Consider the following 25,103-nt stretch of genomic DNA (forward strand, 5'->3'; position numbering starts at 1 on the left):
GATAAGAGGAATGGCTGGTTCAATCGACACAGAAAGACACGCGGATTAAACGTATATTATCAACGCATAAAACCCCCTATTAACAAGACTATTGGTGAGACATTTACGAGAGAAAACGCGAACGTTTTACGTTGACTTCTCTCGTCCCGTTTTCAAGATCGCGGTCCCGCCACTTACCCGCAACAAAATTCAACAAGAATACACGATTACGCGCTCACAAAACTAAAACAGATAATGCACACAGACAAAAAGCAACAACAAACTGCACACAACTACACTTGGATAGCGAACAAAAGCGACAATAGCCTTTTTTTGTGGTCTTTCTTAACCTCTGTTGTCCTTCTTCAATGGCGTAATCTGAATAGGCCACTTGAAGCGCTCACTCATTGCTATATGACGTTACACTGACAGTGATGAGTCAGTCACGAATAAATACCGGAAAGCAATAGAGTCTACCCTTCCCTCCTGACTTGCAGCAATAACTCTATAACGAAAATCCTGTGGCCCTGAAATTTCAGGATATTTTATGCATAGATAGATCTGTGCAACGTTATGTTCTATATAACATGATTTTAACCATGTCAAATAATGAAAAACTTTCACCTAAACATATAATTGGCCCATTCTAGAACTGGAAGCATGCCTATCATGGAATGGTCAATTTACCTTTGTACTTTGATTAGGTTTATTGCACTAAAGCACCATTCAAGATTTTCCACAGAAATTTTCATGAAATTATCTTAAATAGTTTTTGAACTAGAGATGTTTAGCTACTCGGAATTCTATGAAAATGCAGTCTGACGGAAAAATGCATCTAAAAGTTGTACTTGGGTTTCAGAACCTTCTGTTCAATCTCTGAGCAAGGTAAATGTCTTAAAATGCTCCAGCAGCATAAGTGACACCCTCTGCTTGTTGGTTCTTGTCTTCTTTCTTCTTTCTTTGTCCCCTTAGGACCTTTCTCCTCTTCTCAGCTTTCGTTGCTCTCTTTGTACTCAGCACCACGAATACGATCCAGGTCGAGGCGCCTACACCCCTCTTCTGTGTAATTTTCTTGGGAAAATTTTGAGTGCTTTTAGAAGCAGCAGAACAGTCCTAGCCCCAATATTGAAGTGGCTTACAGCATCAAACAAGTCAAATTCCAGCAAGTCAGCTCCGACGAAAACTTCCTCGGGTATGCGCTCCCACACCATTCCATTTGTTACTTCATTCTGATTTCGTTTTTTTCCATGAAGGCATTTTTCCAGCAAAGAATCTTCACTCAATCTTTGATACACGGGTTTCACTTTTGCAATAACAGCATCAGGCAAGCCAGGACCATGTTTGAAACTGTTTCTGTCTCGCTTATAACCACACCAGCTCGAGGGTCCAGTCGGGCAGTGGGTGTGAAGATCACGCCCTTCACTTGAAGCGCAGTGGAAAAAACTTGCATGTATTGCCTTTTTCATTCCACTCAAGTCGCCAACATTAGAACGAATAAAAATGCCATAATAGTTCTGAAGTTTATTAATCATGGCATCGATGAGTTTCCCTTTTCCACCCAGACCAGGAATTTCTTTCTTCAGTTTCCTGAGGGCTGTGCCCACTCGTTTTTGTTCATGTCTTCTACATCCTTTCTTGACAACTTGAATGCCATCTGCAGAATAAACATCCTTGACTTGATTCTAACTTTTGCTGTCACCATCTGAATACAGGTCAGTATACCGAAGCTTATGAGTTGCAACAGACCATCTAAAAATGCGATCTGCACCCTCTGAGTCAAATGCTGGGGCAGAGCCCTTATAATTAGCTTTGCAGTTATTGTATTCTGCCCTCCATGTACGGTACTCCTCACTGTCTTTATCTAAATGGGAGTGAACTTGACATTGTTTTCAAACTTTAGTAAGTGGTTCCACATCCAAGACTTAACCGGTATCAATTGACATGATGATCACGCTACCATTCTGTGAAGACTACTCTCACTTCTGCCAGGTACCATCACATGAAACGCCACAATTCACTACATCATCTTCACTAGCATACTGGGTATCCCTGATTTCTTTTGCTACATTGGACGTACCATCCTTAGCAACAGATTTAACATTTAGATATGGCCTTGCTGTTGGAGGCGGTGGCATATTCATTAATGTGCAAAATTTCTTCGCTCTACTGTGCCCTCTTCCTATCGATCTCATGGAATACACATGGAATACATTTTGCGAGGTTTTGATTCCATACCGTCAGACTTTGGCAGAAGCTTTTTCGAAGACACGGACTTCTTAATATGCTAACCGAGGCGAGTATTCGAATCACGTGCTTCTTCGTTTGCTTCTTTCGTCCCACTTTTGGCATTTTCTCTCGAAGGTTTCGTGAATTTATTTCCCGAAAACTTCCTTTTAGGACGCCTTGGTGCACGTTGCTTAGAAGGCATGGTTGTTAACGTGAAAAAAGAACGAGAAACAGGAGAAAAACACTCAAAACACCGCGCTCCTAGCATTGTTGTGATTTTCGCAATGACAATTTATCGTGTTTCGCAGGCACATCAACCACCACAGGGCAATCGTTGTCATGTATGGGCTAAAAGAAAGTCCCTTGTCACGCAACAAAATCACAATCAACAACCATTGCGGGGATTGTTTCTTCACTCTAAACAAGATAAAAACAAACCCGTTGCCCCTAGCAACCAAAGACCTGGTCTCAAAAACGAGTAAATCACATTTTCACGAAAAATTAAACTGTGGCGTTAATACAAAGTGAAATGTGGACCTTTCTAGCAATAAAAATTTTAGTTAGAATTTTGAACTTTTTGTCTTTTTTACGGTATCATACCACCTTAACTTGTCCTGTCCATCATTTTTAAAATGCAGATAGCTGTATCTATATTCGTCCTTGCATTTGCTGACTGTTCGTCCAAATTGCCTCGATATACCATTCCTGTCAATGTTTCGGGGCCATTTTCGTGTTACCCTTCCACCCTCCCCGGCCTTCTCCTACACCCTCCCCTCCCTCCATAGATGAAAAAAAAAACCTACCAACCCCTCCCCAAGTATTAATTCTTAATAAAAAGAGGTCTAGAAAATGGTCCAAAAAATGGTCCAAAAATTAGTCCAGCAGTCCAGTGGTCTAGTGGTCCATTAGTTCAGTCCAATTTTTACCCTATGCCTGTTATTTAATAAACTTAGATTTTATAGACGCGCGCCCCTCCACTTCAATGCCCCCCTCCTGATTGAATCTCGTCCTCCTTTTTTTACAATACTACACTTTATTTACACGTTTAAAATACTAAACTTAATTACATCCGTAGCATTAATTACGAATTACAATGGCAAGCAACAATGCCTACAATACTAACAGTAATAACAAACATTTTTTAACAAGAATTTATTCTACTTAACAATTATAATATGACTAATAAGAACAAACTAAAAAAAATACAACTAACAGATGCAATGCTATCACTACCTCTACTATATCACTCTAACAAACAGGAGTAAATACAACAACAACAACAACAACAACAACAACAACAACAACAACAACAACAACAACAAAAGAAATATATAGAGCCATGAAGTACTGGTTAGAAGCTGTTTCGTTTGCAAAGGAGAACCTAAACTTCATTCAAGTAAACTTGGCTGTTTAAACCGTAGTTCAAAGGAGAGATCAACGAGTCATAATGACTTGAGTATTTTGTGCCACTTCTGTCGGAATGCGTTTTGTATTGCTGTAAGAATTGAAACGCGTGCTTTTCTATTTTTAAATTGCATCTAACCTGATTGACGCATTCTATGGAGGATGGTCGAACATTTTTGTACTTACAGGAATAACTGTAATATCTAACAAGAAGTTAACAATGATTGAGTAAAGAGGCGCTTTTCTCTCCTTTGAGACCTAAACATTGACATAAAGTTAAAACTTGTGAGGCTGGTATTAAATTAACCGAGACGAAAAATAGATGAACCCTATTCCAAAAGGCTTCTGTGATCGAGCATTCCCAGAAATGAAAAGATGAAGAAACGATTCTTGTGCTGTTCGACAAGAGCAACAGAGATTTGATTCCGTGGTGATGTCAATTCCAAAAATCTCATAGCACTCCTAACAGCTGAAGTTACTCCACAAACGTTTGTGGAACGAAACTGGAGAGCACAACTTACATTTGAAACAACTGTAGTTTTTAAATCTTGAATCACTTGTCATCAAATCGTTAATTTTCATGACCACTGCATTAGCCCAGTGATTATAAAATATAGTCTTGCCTGGGATTCTGATTATGGAGTTATTTTAAATATGACCAGCACTGAAAGCAAAGGAATCCCTATAATTTAAGTCCGTCGGCACAGCTCAATAAGTTCTTGGCTGAAAGCATCCTTTATATCAGGATTTCGGACCTCTTTGGATGTCAAATTACCGCCTTAGATAAACGAAAATCGAAAAAGCAAAAGGTTTGAAATATACTTAAGTACCCACGAAATTTTCAGGGCTAAATTAAATTCTGTTATCTCTAGCTAGCATCTTTTGGCCTGCTCCTTGGTTATTTGCTAGTATTATCACTTTGTCGGGCATTGTGGCGCATTTTGGAGGCTAAACTGGAGAATTTGGCGGGCTAAAAAGATATCCACTACCTTATGAACAACGTTCTCTTCGTAATTCTTCTTCTTACTTCCTTCTTTCGTGTCTAAAGCTGGTGATTTGTAGAACTAGAAGAAAATCACTGACTTGGGATAATCTGAGTAGTCTCTAATGTAAGTTGTTATCTCTTGTTACACTAATATCGAAATCATGATTACGTGTTATTTAATCTTCAGGTAATCGTGCTCCATGTGTTTATTTATTTTGTAAGAAAACTCTGGTAGACTTTCAAGACACATCCCCTCCACACGCTGGTTCATACATTACTTCACATACAGCATCCCATCTTTGTTATGAAATATTCCACGACTATCATGATGAGGTATTTCGGGACATGGATAACCATACAGGGCACGTCTTCCAGCCACTGGTTGAGACAAAGTTCGAGACAGCGAGTTAATGTACAATGCAGTGAGTAAATACAAGACTGAAGAATAGGGACAAATATATTCATGAGAAGTTCCCGCCTTACATTTATGAAGGGGGTGAATAGGGGTATGCAAGTCCGCCGATCCGTGCCTTTTTTTTCGCCAAATCCGTCGATCCGCCAATATTTTTGTTCAAATCCGAAACCACAACCACATCCGGAAACAGAAGAGTGAAAGTTCAAAGGTAAACTGGTAAAGGTAAATGCTATTGTTAATTTCTCACAAATAGTAAAGAAGGCAACATGCTTGATGACTATAATAACAGTCCAATAACAGTCTCACACTTGATATTAAATGAGCTCCTTTCGTTCTGAAAAAAAGAAATACTTTGGATGAACTCATTAACATGCTGACCAAGGGTGAATAAAGATCTATGATCCAAATTTCGTTTAGGCTCCAAGATCCGAACATCAAGACAAGCACAATCCGGAATCGGTGCCAAAATTCACAGTTGATCCACGATCCACTGTGTTTTCAAAATCTTCGAATCCGCTCGATTTACTGCAAAAATCCACAATCCGTGCGCTTTTTAAGGCCAAATCCGTCAATCTGAAAACCTATTCACCCCCCTCATTTGTCCTGCGGGCGTATAAAGCGGAGGTTTAGGAGGAGGAGGTTAGAGTGGATGCCACCATCCTCTCCCCCTCCCCTCTTCTCCAGAAGTTTTCTTTTTCAGAATATTTTTAAAAAAGGGAATTGATTTACTCTATGATGCTGGAACTTCCAGTGGCTGTTCATTTATTCCTTGCCAAAACTTTATTGTGTCAGCATTTTCTTTGCGTTGAGCCAAATTTACAGGTCTAAATTTACGGCAAAATATTCAAGTTCCATTAAAGTAAATGACGTGATCATGATACCTTGCATAATTTACAGTTTAAGAATCTGTTGGACGCTGTCTGTAGTGCGGAAAGTAGCCAGAGAGCGTTTCTCAAAAGGGATGAGATCTGTAGAACATTTTTATTCTAATGGCGCTGATCGTGGTGCTGATTGATTGCACATCTCGTTTAACCGGGAGTCAGTTTTTTTTGTTTTAAATCGAACTAATATCTGTAGTGTTGGCACTAAAACATGTTCTTTTCAATACATGTTATGAGTCATTGTCATTTCGCTAATCCAAGTAGGCAAGTTCTTTTCTTACCGTAGCGAGATGACCGCCACCACAAGCCACACTCCCCATCATCATGTCCATCAAAAACTGAAATCAGAAGTCAATTAAGTCACAAGGATGCCGCGGTAACAAAAAAATTCATTGAATTTCCGTCAGGTCGTGTTCGCACAACTTAATAAAGGGAATCACAATGACAGTGTGTGGTATTGCCAAAGTGCCATGGCTCAAGAATATAAAACACGTGTAAAACCACCACGGCTTCGACAGAGTCGGCTGCACGTGTATTCATTACAGCCAAACCGCCTGCCAGAGACGAGGATATATGAGCCTTGCCTTTGTTAGAGCCCACCAATTTTTCTTCAACTCGTAATTACGGAGGCTTCAAAAACCGAACAGTCTCGATTTTTCCATAGGTACTCAGGGGCACTCAACGGATCGTTTCGCTAAATTATCTGTTCGGAAGACCTTTAATCGCCTCTGATTTTCTTAAGAGTCCCTGTCCATAAGAATGGTAAAAAACTCGGCAAGGGTCAAAAATTCGATTTCGCCCATATTTTCACGGTAGATAGGCCAGGGCATGACAAAAACTACTGGATAGCTTTTTTGGCAAAATCTCCTTTTATTTCAAAGAAATGGGCAAATTACCAAATTCCGTTAAAATCGTCATTTGACGCACCATTTTATTAAACAAGTTTGATAGCCTCGCATGCAAAACCACATCATTCTTCCGTCTTTAAAACACTCAAATATTTTTGTGCAATGTTTAAATGTGTACTAGGTTGATTTGAGGGAATGTTGCGTTGTCTTTTGGGTGCAAAATAATTTAATTTCGAAGACATGTATTTCATTCACTTAAAAGTACTTCGTGAATACATATGCGAAACCTTCAAATGGATTAAGCTTCTGGTGATTGAATTGTAGAAGGATGGTCTACAGATTCCTGTAAAAATTTCTTTCGGCAAATGATTGTGAGCGACGTGAGAGCTTTTCAAAGTACGTTAAAAATGCAAATATTTGATCATTCCCTCGTCAAATTTCAATTTACGGGTTAGACGAATATTTTAGCATGCGCCACATGACTTGACCAATGTTAAGTTGAAATAGACAAGAGCTGATAATTTCGAAATGTTCTAACCTCATTTGCTGTAAAAGGCAGGTCCAAAGGCCGATTTGACGTGTTTCTCTCACTGTTGAAGAAATCCACAAGCAAATTGCACACTGAAGATGTTTATTCTGTTACTCGTCCTTCCGTCGGTTCGGTACAGCTGAAAGTTACAAATGTAAAGCTTGCGACTCGAACAAATATTGAATTACAAAAAAAACAATACAAATGAGCGACCACTTACATATTTTTGGACATCTTCAGGCCTAATCAAGATCTCAACATCGAGAAAGTAAAAGGCGAAGGTAAAAGCAAACTTACACACAAAACAACGCACATCAAACTGCTAAGAGCACATGGTGGCAAAAATCACGTGACCCGCCCAAGGGGGGTACAGAGGGGCACGGTAAGGCAAACTGTCTCTAACATCCCGGCCCCTTAAACGCGAAAAGGTAAGCACCGAGCGTTTACCGAGAATTCTACAGTTCAGTGTTTTAACGATCGACAGTCCAGTTTTCTAGTAAGTACTCCTGCTTAAGACAAGTCCGGTATATAGTGTATCGCATAACGCATACAGGTTCACATCTCGCCACCTGTAGACTCCAAAAGGCACAACTTAGTTACAGGCCTGGTCAGGATCGACCAGCTGGTCTTCACTCGGGCCGCTCTGACTAATCCGTCCTTTCCGGGGAAAGTCTGAATTATTCGTCCCAAAGGCCAATTCTTCCGGGGGGTATTCTCATCCCTGATCAAGACCACATCTCCATCCTGCAAATTTCTCTTTGGCCGCAACCACTTGTGACGCAACTGCAAAGTGGGTAAATACTCACGGACCCAGCGCTTCCAAAACTGGTCAGAGAGGAACTGAACATGTCTCCAACGCCTTCCATAGATGTCACTCTGGTCAAACCGGCCGGGAAGCAGATGAGGTCCTCCACGAAGAAGTAGCAAATGATTTGGGGTCAGGGGAGTTTCATCATTCGGGTCATCAGATAGAACTGTCAACGGTCTTCCATTCACGATCGACTCCACCTCGCAGAATAGGGTGGACAAGCGTTCATCATCTACGATCTGTTCCCTGAGGATGACATTCAGCACTTTTCTAACCGTTCTGATCTGTCTCTCCCATATCCCACCCATATGGGAAGCTGCCGGGGGATTAAACTCCCACTTGATCTCCTTCTGCAGAAAATGAGCTTTCGCCTTGCTATCTTCTTTCCAGCTCCGCATTGCCTCACGCAATTCCTTTTCCCCTCCAACGAAATTAGTGCCGTTGTCCGACCTAATCTTCTCTGGTACGCCTCTCCTGGCGCAAAATCTCACTAAAGCATTGATGAATGATTCAGCTTCAAGACTGTCAAGCTTTTCTATGTGTATAGCTCGCATAGTAAGGCAAGTGAATAAGCAGCCGTAACGTTTCAGTTGACTCCGGCCCCTCTTCACCACAAAAGGGCCAAAACAGTCTCTAACACTCACTATTCGTCGCACATAAAGCAGAAGTTTGCTTTTGTTTACATAACGTCCGATTGCCAACTGTCAACTTATTTAATGGTCTAATACCATGAATCTGTGACCCTCTTTCGACACATATGATCACCACTGCATCTAAGTCAAAAACGGCTAAGTCATTTGTAGATAGTTGCTTGCTTTGCACTACACCGAAATATTACATTTGATCATCATGGTTTGATAGCTGGAATACTTACTTGCAGCGGTTCCTTGTTCGTCACGCAATGCTGTCATCCCATTTTAGGGAGTAGGGGTAGGACCAGGGGGGGCAAGCAGCGAGGCCTGGAACTGAGTTTCTATGATCGCCCCAGTTAAGAAATTTGGCCGAGCAAGACTAAGTACTGCTTTGTGGAAAACAAACATGGCGGACTTCCGTGAGCGCGATGCGTTTGTAAAGTTTGGTAAACGTCGTGCATATTTCACGTTCAAACATCTACGAAAAAGCTCCAGTTGCCCTGCATCTAAATCTTGGACATTTGATCGAGGCATCGGTGATAAATATTCCAACGTAAACCTGTGAGCCCTCGCGAGCGGGAACTCCACAGTGTGAGCCAGATTGCAGGCATGAATATTTCATTCGAGCATTTTTGGGTGTCCTATCAACGGGATAAACTGAAGTATTTCTATATTTCCGGACTCCCTGATGGCAAGGGTCGCTTTTTCTTAACAGCTTCGTGACCCTTTTTTTGTTTGCACTTATTAAACTGACAGGGTTAAAGTAGGTTTCATAGTGAGTGCAGTGGGTACGGCGTTTTTCTGTTACGTTACTACAAGAGGTCTCTTTCAGTTTCAGGTAAAGCATCTGGCATTATTCATGAAAGCGAATACTGGATAGGTCCCTCGGCAGAATTGAGAATTAATCACCATCTCTTTGCCGTTACAACACAATAGTTGTGTCGTTGATTGTTTTTGTTTCTTCATAATCCTTAGGCTTTTGTTTTGATATTCTAGACTTAACGGCTTAAATAATGGGTCCAATCAAGTCGTTGAGATGGAGAGTGTGCAGGAAGTTTGACTTTACCACCTCATTTTGTTGCTCTTTCTGCACTAATTTTTTATGCCACCTCTCAATTAGTTTTCAAAGGGTTCATGCTCCTCTCTTGCACTAAGAATTGTCATTTGAGACAAGTACTATTAAAGACTTCATTCATCTGACTTTATATTAGTCTGCCTTATTGTCTTATTTAGCTATCCTTCCACTACAGGAACAAGCCACTGATAATCAACACTTTGGGCCAAATCATGAGTTGATATATTAACATCCTTACTCATCTTTTTGCCGTAGAGGAATAAAACAAGTCCTTTGGTTACCGGTCATTTGATTAGCTCCTAGCCAGTTAGCCCCCAAGCACAAGTCGATTAGCCCGTTACTCATGCTTAAAGAAAAAAATATATAGTTTTTTTTATTTCTGGTTGGGGGCTTATTGACTTCTGGTTGGAGTTTAAATGTTTAGGGGCTAATAGACTTGGGGGCTAAATGACTGTTACAGATCCCTGTGCTTGATGTCTTTTCTCGTTATTCTCGAAAGCCTTAAAGCCTCTCAAAATTGGCCTATTTCAAATGTTGTGGAGGTTCTTTTGACTCAGGTTTACCCAAGTTAAAGTTAGTAATCTGGATGAATGACCATTTTACCTGCTTACCTCATTACTAGCACTCAACTACGGGTAACATGGCCTCATTTTCCTTCCCTGGGTCTATTTCATAAATTATCTCCCTCAGCAGATGAGTATATGGCAACCCTATTTTGATATCCAGAAGTATTACAGAGCTTTCTCCCACGACACAAATAAAACTGATGCTTATCACCAGTACAAATTATGCCAAAGCATGTGAGCAGAAGCTGCTTTCTTTATTTTCACGGGTAAATAACTTGTAAATGAAATACCTCAACTTAATAAAGCTTCACATTGAGTCTGTGCCTAGCAAACCGTCCATTTTGGACATTCCCATATGCAGAAGCAGAAAAATGATTTCAAATTTGCGAGTTCACATTGGTACTGAACAGTAAGGGATGGAGGTTTCAAAACCTTTATAATTTTATCACTGCATTATCGAGACACGCAAACTGGTAGCTATTTTCAATGTTGTTGACTGATCTGCAACTGCCTTCAAGTTTCATGATTTAATTAAATTACTCGAAAGAAAGTCTTCAGACTCAACACATTACAGGAAAATCATAAAGTAAATGCAGTCTTTCATAAGAAAGTAAGTTAAGACGGAAAAAACTTTAGACAGAAAAGCTTGTTTACTGTAGTCAATGTAAGCTCAACTCTGAACAGTTGAGAAATATTTTAGACTTACTTTCGGAGTCTTCGTGATATATAACGGCAGACATGAAACAGTTCGACATCGGTATTTTCCATAGAAATTTGGGAAGAATAATTGGTCGGTGTGAAGATGGAAAGTAATGAACCTTGAAATTTCCACAGCAAAATAAAAACTTCAGCTTCGTTTTCTTCCTGAGACGGAGAAACCTCTCCAGGCAACCAAGAATACAACCACGCTCGCCAGGAAAATAGCACAAAGCTGGTCCTGGATTCCCTTAGTCCTGATTGTCTCAGAGCTGTCGTTAAAAATTGCTAACAGCGAATAAAAAGTTATCGAATCGAAGGCAAACCCTGAACAAAAATGGCGGCGAAACATGTTTCGGTTTCCTCGTGTTATTTTCGCGTTATGCGCATGCTCGTTACAGTTCTCAAATGATTGACAGATTTCTTTACTGGGGCGATCATAGAAACCAGAAAAGCGGCGAGATCAAAGGTAGCTGCCAGCCCCCCCTGGGTAGGACAATTTCTATCCTAATAGGTAAGGCTCGTAAGGCTTGGAACCACTGGGAGCGCACAATCGTGTTGAGTAGGAAGAGATTAAATTTAGAAATGAAAAGAATGAATAGTTTACCATTGCCACTGTTGTTATCTTTCACTCGCCAACCGCTGCCTACATGCCCTACGTAATACTGTAACGCTAAACTCATATCTAGGTCTTCTCGCGCCGTGCAATTATTTTTTGGTTTGCATGTAATACAGTGGGCTACCCTCGGGGATAATGGGTGGTGACCGCTCGAAGAGGCTAGCCGCTTAAATAGAAGTTGGTATACCTTGAATATTTAATTTTTCACTATCGGGTTATAAATTTCTTGGTGAACATGGAGTCAATTCAAGACAATCATGATAAACGTGTGTTTGAATTATCACTCGTCATGGACCTTCAATTTCAGACACTTTATATCTGCCAGCGCCCTTTCCAAAACAAAGTTTTTAAATTTTGGGTGGCCGCTTAATAGGGGTAAAGACAATAATGAAACCCATATCGGAACGACCAAATTGTGGCCGCGGAGGTAGCCGGTCAATAGGTGTTTTATTTACAATATTTTACTGACAATAATTTTGGACTGTATTGACAACAGTCCTCTATTTTCTGTCACAAACATACCAATGCCTCGCCACTAAGCAAACAAAATACGCCAAATAAAATGGCATGGCCAGGGCTATTTACTCACGGAATTACTAATTAAATTTAGTCTGTATTTCTCACGAATTAGACACGTTGTTATTTCCTATTTTTATTTCAGCTAGTTCTTGCTTCATTGATCTATAATTTGTTTATGGCGATTTTTTGAAAATTCTAGTGAGTAAAGGCTCTAGCTTTATCAGCTGTTGTCTGAAACATCAGAACGTACAACAAACGTGGTTTGGACCGAGGCCACGTACACTGTAGAGCACGATTATATAGATATACACATATCATTATATGTATGAAAAAACAGATGAACAATGATTAAATTGTTTCAATCATCCTAAGAGTGCTCTATAGAAAATAGATCAAAATGTGCAGCTTATGCCGTGACAGCATTGCGTGACGAACAAATAACGGCTGTAAGATTGTACTGCGCCGACAGGCATATCAGCCATGGTCAGCAATCGATCAAATGTAATATTTTGGCCCAGTGCAAAGCAAGCAACTATCTACAAATGACTCAGCCGTTTTTGACTTAGATGCAGTGATGTTCATATGCGCAGGAAGATGGTCACAGATTCATGGTATTTGACCAATAATAGGTTGACAGTAGGCGATGTACATCGGACGTTAACCTTGTGTAAACAAAAGCAAACTTCTGCTTTATGTGCGACGAATGGTGAGAGATCGACTAGAAACACGTCAAATCGCCTTTGGACCTGCCGTTTACCACAAATAAGGTTAGAACATTTAGAAATTATCAGCTCTGTGTCTATTTCAACTTATTATAGGTCAAGTCATGTGGCTCATGCTAAAATATACGTCTAACCCGTGAATTGACATTTGACGACGGATGGTCAAATATTTGCATTTTTAACGTACTTTGAAAAGCTCTCGCGTCGCTCACAATCATTTGCCCAAAGAAATATTTATAGGAATCTGTAGACCATCCTTCTGCAATTCAATCACCAGAAGCTTAATCCATTTGAAGGTTTCGCACATGGTGAAAATTAATTATATTCACGAAGTACTTTTAAGTGAATGAAATTCATGTCTTCGAAATTAAATTATTTTGCACCCAAAAAGACAACGCAACATTCCCTAAAATCAACCCAGTACACATTTAAACATTGCACAAAAAATATTTGAGTGTTTTAAAGACGGAAGAATGATGTGGTTTTGCATGCGAGGTTCTCAAACCTGTTTAATAAAATGGTGCGTCAAATGACGATTTTGACGGAATTTGGTAATTTGCATATTTCTTTGAAATAAAAGGATATTTTTCCAAAAAAACTATCCAGTAGTTTTTGTCATACCCTAGCCTATCTACCATAAGAATATGAGCGAAATCGAATTTTCGACTCTTGCCGCGAAATTAAGAATTTGTCTGATTTTTACAGGCAGGCACTCTTAAGAGAATTGTCACCTTAAACTTTCGTGATATGAGAAAGGTAATGTCTGTTGTTTTCGGATTGTTAAAAATGTCATTTTGGGTACCGAAAAAAGGTCAGCTATCATTTTCGGAGAGACGACAATACCTAAGGTTTTCGGGAAATGGACAAAAAAAGCCCTAATAAATTCGATACGATAACCGAACAGATAAATTTTTTTAGCGCAACGTACAATTAACCTACAGAGCTTTAAAAGTACTCTAGATAGCCTAAAACAGCGTTTAAAAGCATTCGAGAGAAAACGGTCATTGGGTGCCCCTGGTACTGTACAACAATACTGTCCAAATATTTATTGGTTAAGTAATTCCTTTACCTTTTGCTGTGTTCTTGGCTTGAATTGGAAGGAATTTAAAAGAATATACACTGACCATTAGTTCATCATCCCTGCTTACCGCTATGACATCCGTGACTAATGCGATATCCCACATCAGTAGTAGTGCAGTTGTTGGTCTCCCACTCATATGGGTAAGAATGGGAAATGATGATGCGTGGACATCTGGAATGAATGAGGAAAGTATTTCTCTGAAACAGGGACGCAAAGGGAAATGTTTCTAGATCCAGAGCCCTTAGTTAACTTGACAGTAACTAAGCTCCCGCCCAGAGTTTTTAGATTTTCCCAAATGACAGACTAAATTACGATATCGAGATCCGTATCATCACAGATCAGCGGCTCAATTGATAACGCATCTTCGTCGGGTTATTATTCTGTTTCTGTTTACTGGATTTTTTTTTCAAACTGTTTCTTCTTTTCACAACTGAAAACATCACCAGCACTTAAATATTCAAGGCAGTCATTTTATTGCATGGGGAAGGATTTGTTTGTTACTAAAGTAGACGTTTTTCATATATTCGTCTCCCTTTTAGTACAGCTTATGAAACAGGTTTAAGCACAGCTAGGAATAGCGAAATAGAGAACGATCTACCACCAATTAATATTAAACCGTACAATATATACTAATACAAAACAAATAAACAAGGCACTTACTTTCCTCTGGCACAAGAAGAGTCGAACTGTTCAGGTCCACTTGGTATCTTAAATTCACAATAAAGAAGGAATCTGTTACGTGATCAAAGTTTTAATACAGTTCCTTTTAATACAAAAAAGCACTTCATTCCATACCTGGTAAAACACAACGACTTGAGTAACCAATACATCCACTCTGAATATTCCTAGAAAATATAAATATTTGAGATTTACAGAGAATATGAGATGCTAAGTCTAATCTGTCAAAACAGTACTTTAGAGCCCTCCAGAAATTGTTTGCTTAGTGACGTTTGCGAAGCAGCATGAATTCAGTAAAAAGAGGACTTTAGGAACACGAATTTGTTACTCCTTTACCCTTAAAGAGGAGGAGCTTTAGCCGTTGGTTGCTTTGCTGTTCTAGATATTTTTCAGTCTCTCTCACATGCAGTGTAACCATGTTTCTCTACCTTCATTATGTGCCAGTTTATGTATATCCTCGTCGCTTAGTTTCCGGCCTGTAATGTTATTCTCAGCAAAAGACACGCACAGTATTGAGTCAGCTGTTGACATTTCTTTGAAGATGATCGTTATTCTTGGAGCTGATACTCACAGCCAAAGTCCAGCCGCCACCTAGCAATTAAGAAAATCCATCGTTAACTGTTACCTTGCAAATTGGTGTTTAAGAGATCGCTAACAAGGTAACCGTAGCAGGAGGTCGTGCAGACAGGTAAGCTGTGTTTATGCTTGTCGTCTGCACGCCCACTGGACTTAACATGTTTTCAGAAGTGAGATCTTCCTACTATTAAGTTTACACACAGCTTACACTTTCGACCTGGAATTAATATGATAACATGTACTCACCATAATTCTTCATATCACAATAAACTTGGGCTTCTCTATTTCCAATATTTACCCAGTAATAACCACTTTCGGTCTGAGGAAATTCCTGGTATATCTCCGCGCAAGACTTGAAACCACCCTCCTAAAGAAAACAGACGGTATCTTGAGCACTGATGTGAAGCATTAACTACGTAGGGCGCATAGCGTAACCCTTTATTATTACTTTTGTTACTATTATTATTATAATTAGCAATTAGCTTATGAGCTCCATCTTTCTATGAGGTGATAGTTGAATAATCTAATATTTCTATTCTAATCCATATTTCTATGAGGTGATAAGGTGAATAATCGAATTGTTTTAGTAGAATTCTCACTTAAATTAACTTAAATAATGGTTTCCAAATATTTTTCGACGCATCATTGAACTTTACCCTTTAACAAAATCGCACGTATTGAATAGTCCTTGGTAAATTTGCGGTTGTTTATGCGCGCGCACTGGTTTTTCAATAATTTCAAGTTTTTAAAGTCATAAATCCGTTTCATGTCCTTCTTTTAGTCTCCTCAGGAATTTAATTATCCATCTACATCTAAACATTCTTCCAAAACTTCGGAAAAGCGATAAAAACGTCGCATTTCGTGGACTACCGACAGCTGCTGCACTATAATTAACAATTAGACCCGTAGCCCTTGCGGGCTACGGGTCAATAGTCCATGAGGCGAAGCCGAATGGGCTATTGACCCGTGGTCCTTGAGAGCGAAGGGTCTAATTGTTTTAGTATCACCCAACTAGTCGGACAGAAAAGGTAATAATAAAGTTAGCAAATGCAAGTTGAAGAAATATTTATTTGGGAATAAAACGAAAGAAAGCGTCAAGCTCGATGGCGCCAATTTCGCTACTCGATGACTATTACTAATAGTCCCCTAGTAGCGTAGCCAATCAAAATGCAGGATTTATATTAGTCCACTAGTTGGGTGATACTAAAGGCTGATAGTGTACGAGTAGCTCAGCCAATCAGATTGCAGCATTTGCCTTAGTATAAACAGTAGTAGAATTCTACTAAATAATATTATCAATAAACCTATATAGGCTCCGACCTTTTTGTGTTTTACGCTTGTGTCCATATATACGGATCCTTCCTGTGGTCCATAATCCTCTGGGTGAGTATATCTGTCCGCATCATTTAAGTCACATGACTTATCCTTCAGACGGAAATTCAAACTTTTACAGCGGAATTCATTTTGACACATCATGACGCAGTCAGAGAGACTGGAGGAGATTCCTGTTGAATTCACGTGACTGGACAAGCTATGACCATACACTGAGTATGTTGAGTCAGAGCAGTGTTCCAGCGCTTTGGGAAGCTTTGCAGTGTTTAAGATGACGAGGATACTCAAGTAATGCTGCAGCATGTTATCAGACCTAAAATAAACATACGTGTTCAGAAGCATGCATTCAACTGCTACTTTTTTGTAGTGTGTAAAATGTAAAAATCAAAATGTAATATCTCTTTCCCAAATTTTCATAGCAGTAAGAATGAAATCAAACAATTAAAAAAAAAACACACACCGTTTAAATTTGCAAAACATGTTTCGGATATCCTACTTGTTACCTACTTTATATAAAGTCACTCACTTGTAAACATCCTTTAACTGAAGATGGATACTGAGTATTCGAAACATGTCTTACAAATGTAAACGGTGTGTCGTCTTTTTTAATTGTAAATCGTAATTCTAGTGGTCGTGCACTTAGCTATACAAGCACTAAGCTTAGCTACTTTACAGGCGTGCCACTGAAACAGAGGAAAAAATATTTCAAATGAACGTAACATACTTAAAAATTACAACTTGCAGGAGGCAGACCAGTTGGCTATTCACGAAGTGTGTCGCCCATAAAAAAGATTAAACTTTTTGAAAATAGGGTAAACTTACTGAAATTCAAAACAAAATAGAATTTCTGACAAAACGTTTCCGTCTAAGGCAAAATTTTCTACATGAAGGAAATTATTTAGCCATAATCTTTGGAGTCCGTGAATCTAGTAAATAAATAAGCTCGTCACGAGTCTCTCTGTAGCTCAGAGGTTCATCCGGCCAGGAGGTCATGGGTTCGACTCCAATCGGAGACTTAACATGTTCGTCAGGTCAGTTTCTTTATTTTCAACGGGGACTAGAAGTTAAGATAAATTCAAAAGCTCGTTGTTATGTCGGTCTTTGTTATTAAATAACACCTGCCTATGTATTTCTTCCATGATAAGAAAAGGGGAAGCTGAGGGAAAGCAATAACTGCTGTGTAAAGAAAATCAATAATTTCTCTTCTCTGTGGACTTAGGTTAAACTATTAATGAATAAACGAAACATTATTAAACTACTCGCTTTTGAAAATTTCTAGGAGAAACAAATTGAGATACCCAGCTAGGGCCAGCTAACATCACTCTTAAGTAAAATAGAAATGTAAATGATATAGAAATCAACGTCGGTACTTTGGATATTCAAAATCAAAGTCAGTTCACGAACTTCTTTTTCTCCTTTTTTTCGTCGCTTGAAAATGCAATGTCAAAACAATGTGCAGGTGTTCCTTCAATCAGAATAAATTAAATTTTAGAAATGGCTTCTTCGAATATTTCTATTGAGGTTTCTAAAATAGTCAATCGCAATGTAAAATTCACCGCCACTTGGAGCCCATCCGCGGCATATAATCTTTTTTCCTTATCTTAGGCACGGCCAGGAATAGGTGTTTGTTTTCGTGTTTATGTTTCACAGTTATGAAAGAAGAAATAAAAAACCGAAAACGAATTTGAATTATCTGCTTGTGTTATCACAGCAGAATACTCTTTACCTCTCATTTTTCAGGCGTAGTAAATGCAACTGTTATAGCTTTCTTGTTATGAGAATCACGGATTGATTTTCAATTCTTTGCTTTTGTAGGGTGGCTACAAGCTCGTTATATATAGTCAAGCTTTTTTAAACAACCTTAAAATCACACAAAGATTAGATGTTTCTTAGAACCAAACATGTTGACTGCAAACATGCATGGGGCGTCTTAGAAATCCCTATTCAAATAGGTTGCGAAATTTTTAAATAATTATAAAGTTTAACTGTTCTATCTTACCCAGTGCAGCGCTTGGTAAGGCGTAGAGCGAGCTGTACAAATCTGAGGAAAATTTATATCCAGACTTTAGGAAAGCCACGAGACTGTCGACTGATAAGACAACGTTGACTGGAGCAACTGCGACAATTAGTCACCTGACCTACTTTCCATTGACACACATGCACACAATCTACTTTGGATAAATAGCTTTTGTCATTTACAGAAAGAACATATAGAAATCACTAGAGTGTAATAATAATTAAAATTCTCAGACCATATTAAACAGTAGAGTAGTGTAGTATACAGCAATGTATAGGATACCGTGTAAGGCACTGGTCTGATAATTGGCCTTTATTTTATTTATTTGAAAACGTCTACCATCTGCTACATGTTTTAGGAAAAATGATTATGAGACCAACTGTTGCAAAAAGCCCGCTACAGAACGAATTGGATTATTAAGTATATGCTATAAAACAGTACAGAGAAAATGAGAATAGAGTTCATTTCTACCCTAATAAACTAGCCGAATTTTGACTAAAAAACGAAATTTTACAGTCTGCTGCATCTAAATTCCATAAAAACTACGGAAAGGAATACATTCAGATGTTCTAAGATGTGTTTGAAAAGAACTTTTCCAAGAGGCTTTAGGCGTCGCTTGTTTACCAAATATGTATAGTGTATTTCTCGATTTTGCATCGTCTGCAGACAGAAACGTCACCAATAATTTTCAAAACGAATACATTTCTCTGAACTCCACCACAAATCTTCATCATGAAACAAAAAATAAAGTATCCTCAATATTCTCTGGAATTTAAATAAGTTTCGTACAGGAAGATTCTCTAGAATAACGTCACGAGACTGAAATTAAACTCACCTTGAATGTTTTTTTTTCTTCTTGAATTAGCTGCGCAAGCTCTTGTAAACAACTGAATTCTGTTCGGCTCCCTTTGTGCTTAAAAGCCGGGTAAGTTTTTAAATTATTGAAGAGGGAGGAACGCAATGTCTATCAGCAATAACATTGAAGACAACACTATCATATGGCAAATTTGGGCCGGTTTTTGTTACGAGACAAGAAAGGGTCAAACATTTGTAAGTCTTGATACTATGTAGGAGGGTCCTATTTCCCTTTTTTAAGTTGTAATACAGACTGTCAGTTAACGTTTATCAGGCACATAATTTCCTCTCACGGCTCATCGAGTTCCGTTTGATGTATCATTCGATTTGGTTCTGCTTTCCGCCGACGATGCCTTATAGTTTAGGCCCGTATAGATTTTTGTGTCAATCTGCAAAAGCACTGCCAAATAATCATGTAGTTAAAGTTTCACAATTTGTGGAGTGGCGCAGCCATCATCGCCATTAATAAAGACTCTCTTAAATCTAATCCATAAATGTAATCCCTAAATCTTTCTGGACTTACATCAAACAAACGAAACTTCGGTGAAAGCAATGTGAGTGCCTTATTCATGCGGAAACAAAGTAAGTCGAGGATATTCAATTGACCCAATTAAAGTCGATATAAAGTCGATCCTTGGGTCGCTTTTATCTTACTGTCTGCATATAAATAATGAATCGAACTTAGCGTCTCCTTTAAAATCCGTGAAATGAATTTGAAATTACGAAAATTGGATTTGCCGTTTTTGAGAGATCTCGCGTTCTGTGGAAAACCACTATAAGATAAACAATTGCTAAATTAATAATCTATGCAGCAATCAATATCTTTTTTTTTTTTCCAAATTTACACTTAAGAATCTCAAGCTTATAACCATCGAAACTGTTATTCTCCATGAAGCAAATATATAACAGGTCGACACCTTAGTTACGAATTGACAAAAGCTAATCTTTCAGATTATAAAAAATAATTTGGATTACCAGCCTACCAAAATGATTTATTCATTGCATCTATAATAACCCCCACCTAGCCCGGAGAAAATCACTTAAGATTTTTAGTCGACATAACGAGTGCAGGCAAACCACGATAGACATTATTTCTAGCGAAAGCTGCATAACTGTACATACTGTTACGAATAAAATGGGTATGACAGATAAATTTCCTGATCAGCAAATTAAGGAAGTTCTCACAGAATTATGTGAAAGTATCGATGCTTTCAAAGTATATGCAATAAGTGCAGCCCTAATCGAGCATAGAACGAAAGTTAACAATACATTATATATTGAATGCTCACGGCTAAGAGAAACATCAAAACGAGAAGCAAGAGGGGCAAACTAGCAGGCACCCAGTTACACGTATAACGACAACAATATTAAAGGGTAACTTTTTATTCCCGTACAATGCCAATTGGTAATCATGCTCTCTGGATTGACTCTACCCCGTGTAACTGATGTACGTAAACGCTGATCCAGCTTCTTCACATAAACCATTTTATCACTATTATAGTAAACTCGACATTCCAAGACTGTCATGCTGAAGATCCAAGGAACATAGATAACCATACAAGGCTCTGGTTGAATTGAGATTAAAGTTCGAGCAGTGAGTTGGTGACTTCGAATGAAGTTGCGCAAAAATGCCTTCCTTTAACAATTGACTCTTGCTTTAGCGTGCATTAACACGTTAACGTGCACGAGCGAAGTCTGGAGATTACAAAAGAATCGTAAGAGTTGCTTGAGGCGCAGCCAGAAGCGACGACTCTACCTTCTTGAGTGCTCTTCAAACTTCCTAAGTGCATAACACCTTGAAAATGCACAACTAAAAGCATAAATCAGTTGTTTTGGAACAGTGCCAATGGAAATAAATTTCGCAAACCTAAGCGTGCCTCAGTGAATAATGACGCCTGCTTACGTATGCTGAGTTTGATAGCGCGGCTTTGCTAGTTATGGTAAAACAGGAGCCATAATCGGGGACGGAGACAGTAAGCGCGCGCCATTTTAAGCATTGGGGTTGTCCCCATGATATGGGACAATAATTCTATTTTTAGAACAAATTGCGCCATCACCTGCGGCACACGCGCGTGCATGCTGCGAGGATTTTTGCGGATATCGCGCGGGGGAAATGGCGTCCGAAATTCCCCAAATGTTTCATATTTTAGCCCCACAACTCAACGCGTTTACGTCTGTTGGAATTTTGCTTAAGTATTTTCGTCGTAAGCTGCTCCAGTTTGAGTGAAGTAAGACAGTGTCGCATTTAGGTATGTTCCGCTTTAAGCTTACATGTATCGCTGACCAAGTTGTGTTCCGACTGATGCTTCTTTTACATGAGCTGTACATTACTCCACTTTAAATTTCACATATGTTGAAGATTAACAGCTTTTCCATTACACAGCAAAAAACTAGCTGGATATATTTAGATATAGCAGAGCTTCAGGACTACATAGTTTCCTAGCTCCTCTTGCCACACGCTTGCGAGGAATTTGTCAGTCTATCGCGACCGAAAAGTAAGACAAAATAATTGCTAGTTTGAGTTTCGCTTGAATTGTAAGCAACGCTTGATGTTTCATCAAGGCTTAATAACTTTACATCCGTAGATACTGCTCAGTTTAATTCATATAAAAATCCAGTAAATTCTCTGTTGTCGATGAATGAGAGCGCCCGCCGATGCGTGTTTTGTACAGTCAGTAAACATGACAAATTGTACTTGCGCCGCACTTTCGTGTGAAAGCGTACATCGAACTCAAACAATAGCTCTATAGTTTTTAAATATGTTTAAGACTGAAAAAATGTTTGAGAACATATTAAAAGCTAAGCTGAAAATATGTGAATAAAGCAGGAACAATCAGCAAAGTTACGATGACGTTTTCTTTAATCAACTTGGAATAACGATTTCGATTTTGATGATCGAGTTATCAAAACTCCTTGTCTATTTTCATTTTCGCAGTGTAAAACTTCACTATGCTTATGTTGAAGAAACACACATGATGTTAGTAGCCTTTTTTGCGTTCGTGAAATTTGTTGCAGCATCTCAGCACAAAAGATAACGAAAGAAATCTTTGTCAAGATTTGTTGACAATTGAAAACACCGACTCGGACTTGAAAGTGCACGAGCTGCATGCACTATGCAAATGAGCTAATTGTACGCGTCAGACTTTCCTTTCAAAAACTTTTGCAAACTCACCAAACAAGCAGAGACAATAAGAAACCATCAAAACAGGTTTTGGTTATGATTAAACATTGTCCGAGAAACTCACAAATTAACTCGATACCAGAGTAGAGAGTTTTCTTGCTATATTCTTAAGCAACTAGCGTGAGCAGATCTTATTATTCATTCCCAGCGCGAGATTGAAGTCTTGTTTTCGACCCTGAAAAACCCACCTTTTCCGTTAGCTCAGAGCATAAAACTACTTATAAGCGCCCTGGTTCGTATTCCCTGCCTTATTCCCTGCCATCGCTGTGAAAAATACGCAAGAGAATCTCTTAACTCTCACCATTTGATCACGCAACGTGACAACATCCACGCGAGAGCCCCTAACATACGCGTGAATCCGCGCGGATATATGACGTCAGGATGGCGCAATTTGTTCTAAAAATGGAAAAATTGTCCCATATCATAGGTGCGCGCGAATCCCGAGACTTACGGTCTCCGTCCCCGATTATGGCTCCTGGTTAAAATCAAATTTGATCGATAACATCTTCTACTGGATATCTTAACCCAGCTAATAATAATTTCAGAACGTTTATGCTAAAATTGGAGACCTTCAAATTACACTACAAGTACGAATTTGAGTACGCGTACAATTTCCGAATTTTATACCAGTGATGTTAGTTTTCAGGGCCTTTGTTCTTCATGTTGGTTTCAGTAGAGTGGGTAGCTCAGAGGACGATAATATAGAGCCTTCAAACCAGAATTGCAAAGTCGTTCTCGTAAGCGATCTCAGCTCGTAATCATACTCAAATTTAAAGTACCTTGTTATTGGGCATCAGGTAGGCGCGGTGGCCTCATGGTTAGTGCATTTGTTCCCGAAGCAAGCGGTTCGGGTTCGAGCTCTGGCCGGGGACACTGTGTTGTGTTCTTGGGCAAGACAATTAACTCTCACAGTGCCTCTCCCTACCCAGGAGTATAAATGGGTACCGGCGAATCGGGGGAGTGACCTGCGATGGACTAACATCCCATCCAGGGGGAGTAGAAATACTCCTAGCGGCTTCACGCTACAGAAACCGGGATAAGCTCCGGCAGCTATGAGCCATTCTGCTCCAAGGCTTCACACACACTATTATTGGGCATCAAACAGCCAACTCTTCACATAGTGACTATAGTTTTTACCCAGTTTGACGCCCCCCCCTTCCCCTCCCCCGCAAACAAGATGGCGCCAGAAGCCATGTAGGAGACTACTAAAATGGTGAAAATATTCCAATAAACTATGTAATGGAGTATTCCAGTCAAACCCATAAGCACTGTTTCCTTTCCTCAGTCCTAGTATATATAGGAGAAATCCTAAGTGTTTGTTGTGTTTGGGCATTTCTTACGAAATGTTGAGAGGAAGGGAAAACAAGAGGCACACTGGCTCTTCCTTATAACACTGTTCAAGTTCATTTCAGTGCCAAGAAAAACGGTACAAAGAAACATCATCGATAGGTTCTGCTTTTTCTGGACAATTCTCGCTAAAGACTCGAAAACTCGTAGTACAACCCTTCCTTTCTAAGTGTTTTTCCGAAAGCACTGTTGAATTTTCCACAATCAGCACACCTCATGTCAGAAAATACCGTGCTGAGTAGCTCCATGCCGACAAACCTGAAGCCCGTTATTGTTGCCTCCACTTTGAAGACACGGACTTCTTACTATGTTGACCAAGGGTATTCGAACGACGTGCTTCTTCGTTCCCTTCTTTCGTCTCACTCTTGGCATTTTCTCTCGAAGGCTTCGTGAATTGATTTCCCGAAAACTTCCGTTTAGGACATCTTGTTGCACGATGCTTAGGAGATCTAGACATGGTTGTTAACGTCATATCTTGTTTCGCAGGCTCATCAACCACCAAAGGGCAATCGTTGTCATGTATGGGCTAAAAGAAGGTCCCTTGTCATGCAACAAAAACAAAACCAACAACCATTGCGGGATTGTTTCTTCACTGTAAACAAGATGAAAACAAACCCGTTGCCCCTAGCAACCAAAGACCTGGTCTCAAATATGAGTAAATCCTGGACAAAAATCACATCTTCATGAAACTGATTAAACTGTGGCGTTAATAGAAAGTGAAACTTGCACCTTTCAAGCAATAAAAACATTTAGGTAAAATTTTGAACGTTTTGCTTTTTTTAAGGTATCATACCACCTTAACTTGTTCTGTCCATTATTTTTAAAATACAGATATCTGTATCTATATTTCTCCTGGCATTTGCTGACTGTTGGTTCAAATTGCCATTACATACCATTCTTGTCAATGTTTCGGGGCCATTTTCGTATTACCCTACCACCCTCCCCGGCCCTCCACTTCACCCTCCTCTTCCCCCATAGATGAAAAAATACCTACCCACCCCTCCCTAAGTGTTAAGTTTTGATAAAAACAGGTCTAGAAAATGATCCAAAAAATGGTCCAAAAATTAGTCCAGCAGTCCAATGGTCTAGGGGTTCATTGGTCCAGTCCAATTTTACCCTATGCCTGTTATCT

The 25,103-nt window shown here is 39.3% G+C and overlaps 2 pseudogenes across 1 annotated transcript; both read right to left on the minus strand.

Annotated features, from left to right (window-relative positions):
* Positions 1–826: 826 nt before the first annotated feature.
* LOC149098507 (uncharacterized) lies at positions 827–25,092 on the minus strand (annotated as a pseudogene).
* On the minus strand, positions 3,219–18,685 carry LOC110059367 (uncharacterized; annotated as a pseudogene). The gene is made up of 9 exons (XR_016203657.1): positions 18,571–18,685; positions 16,560–16,884; positions 15,486–15,606; positions 15,092–15,254; positions 14,781–14,830; positions 14,646–14,692; positions 14,053–14,156; positions 6,172–6,228; positions 3,219–4,972 (listed from the first exon to the last, which is right to left on the minus strand). The product of XR_016203657.1 is annotated as an uncharacterized LOC110059367 (transcript).
* Positions 25,093–25,103: the final 11 nt, after the last annotated feature.

The sequence above is a fragment of the Orbicella faveolata genome, unplaced genomic scaffold (assembly GCF_042242905.1).
Source record: "Orbicella faveolata isolate gen_17 unplaced genomic scaffold, um_ofav_v1 contig_46, whole genome shotgun sequence".
Classification (NCBI taxonomy): Eukaryota; Metazoa; Cnidaria; class Anthozoa; order Scleractinia; family Merulinidae; genus Orbicella; species Orbicella faveolata.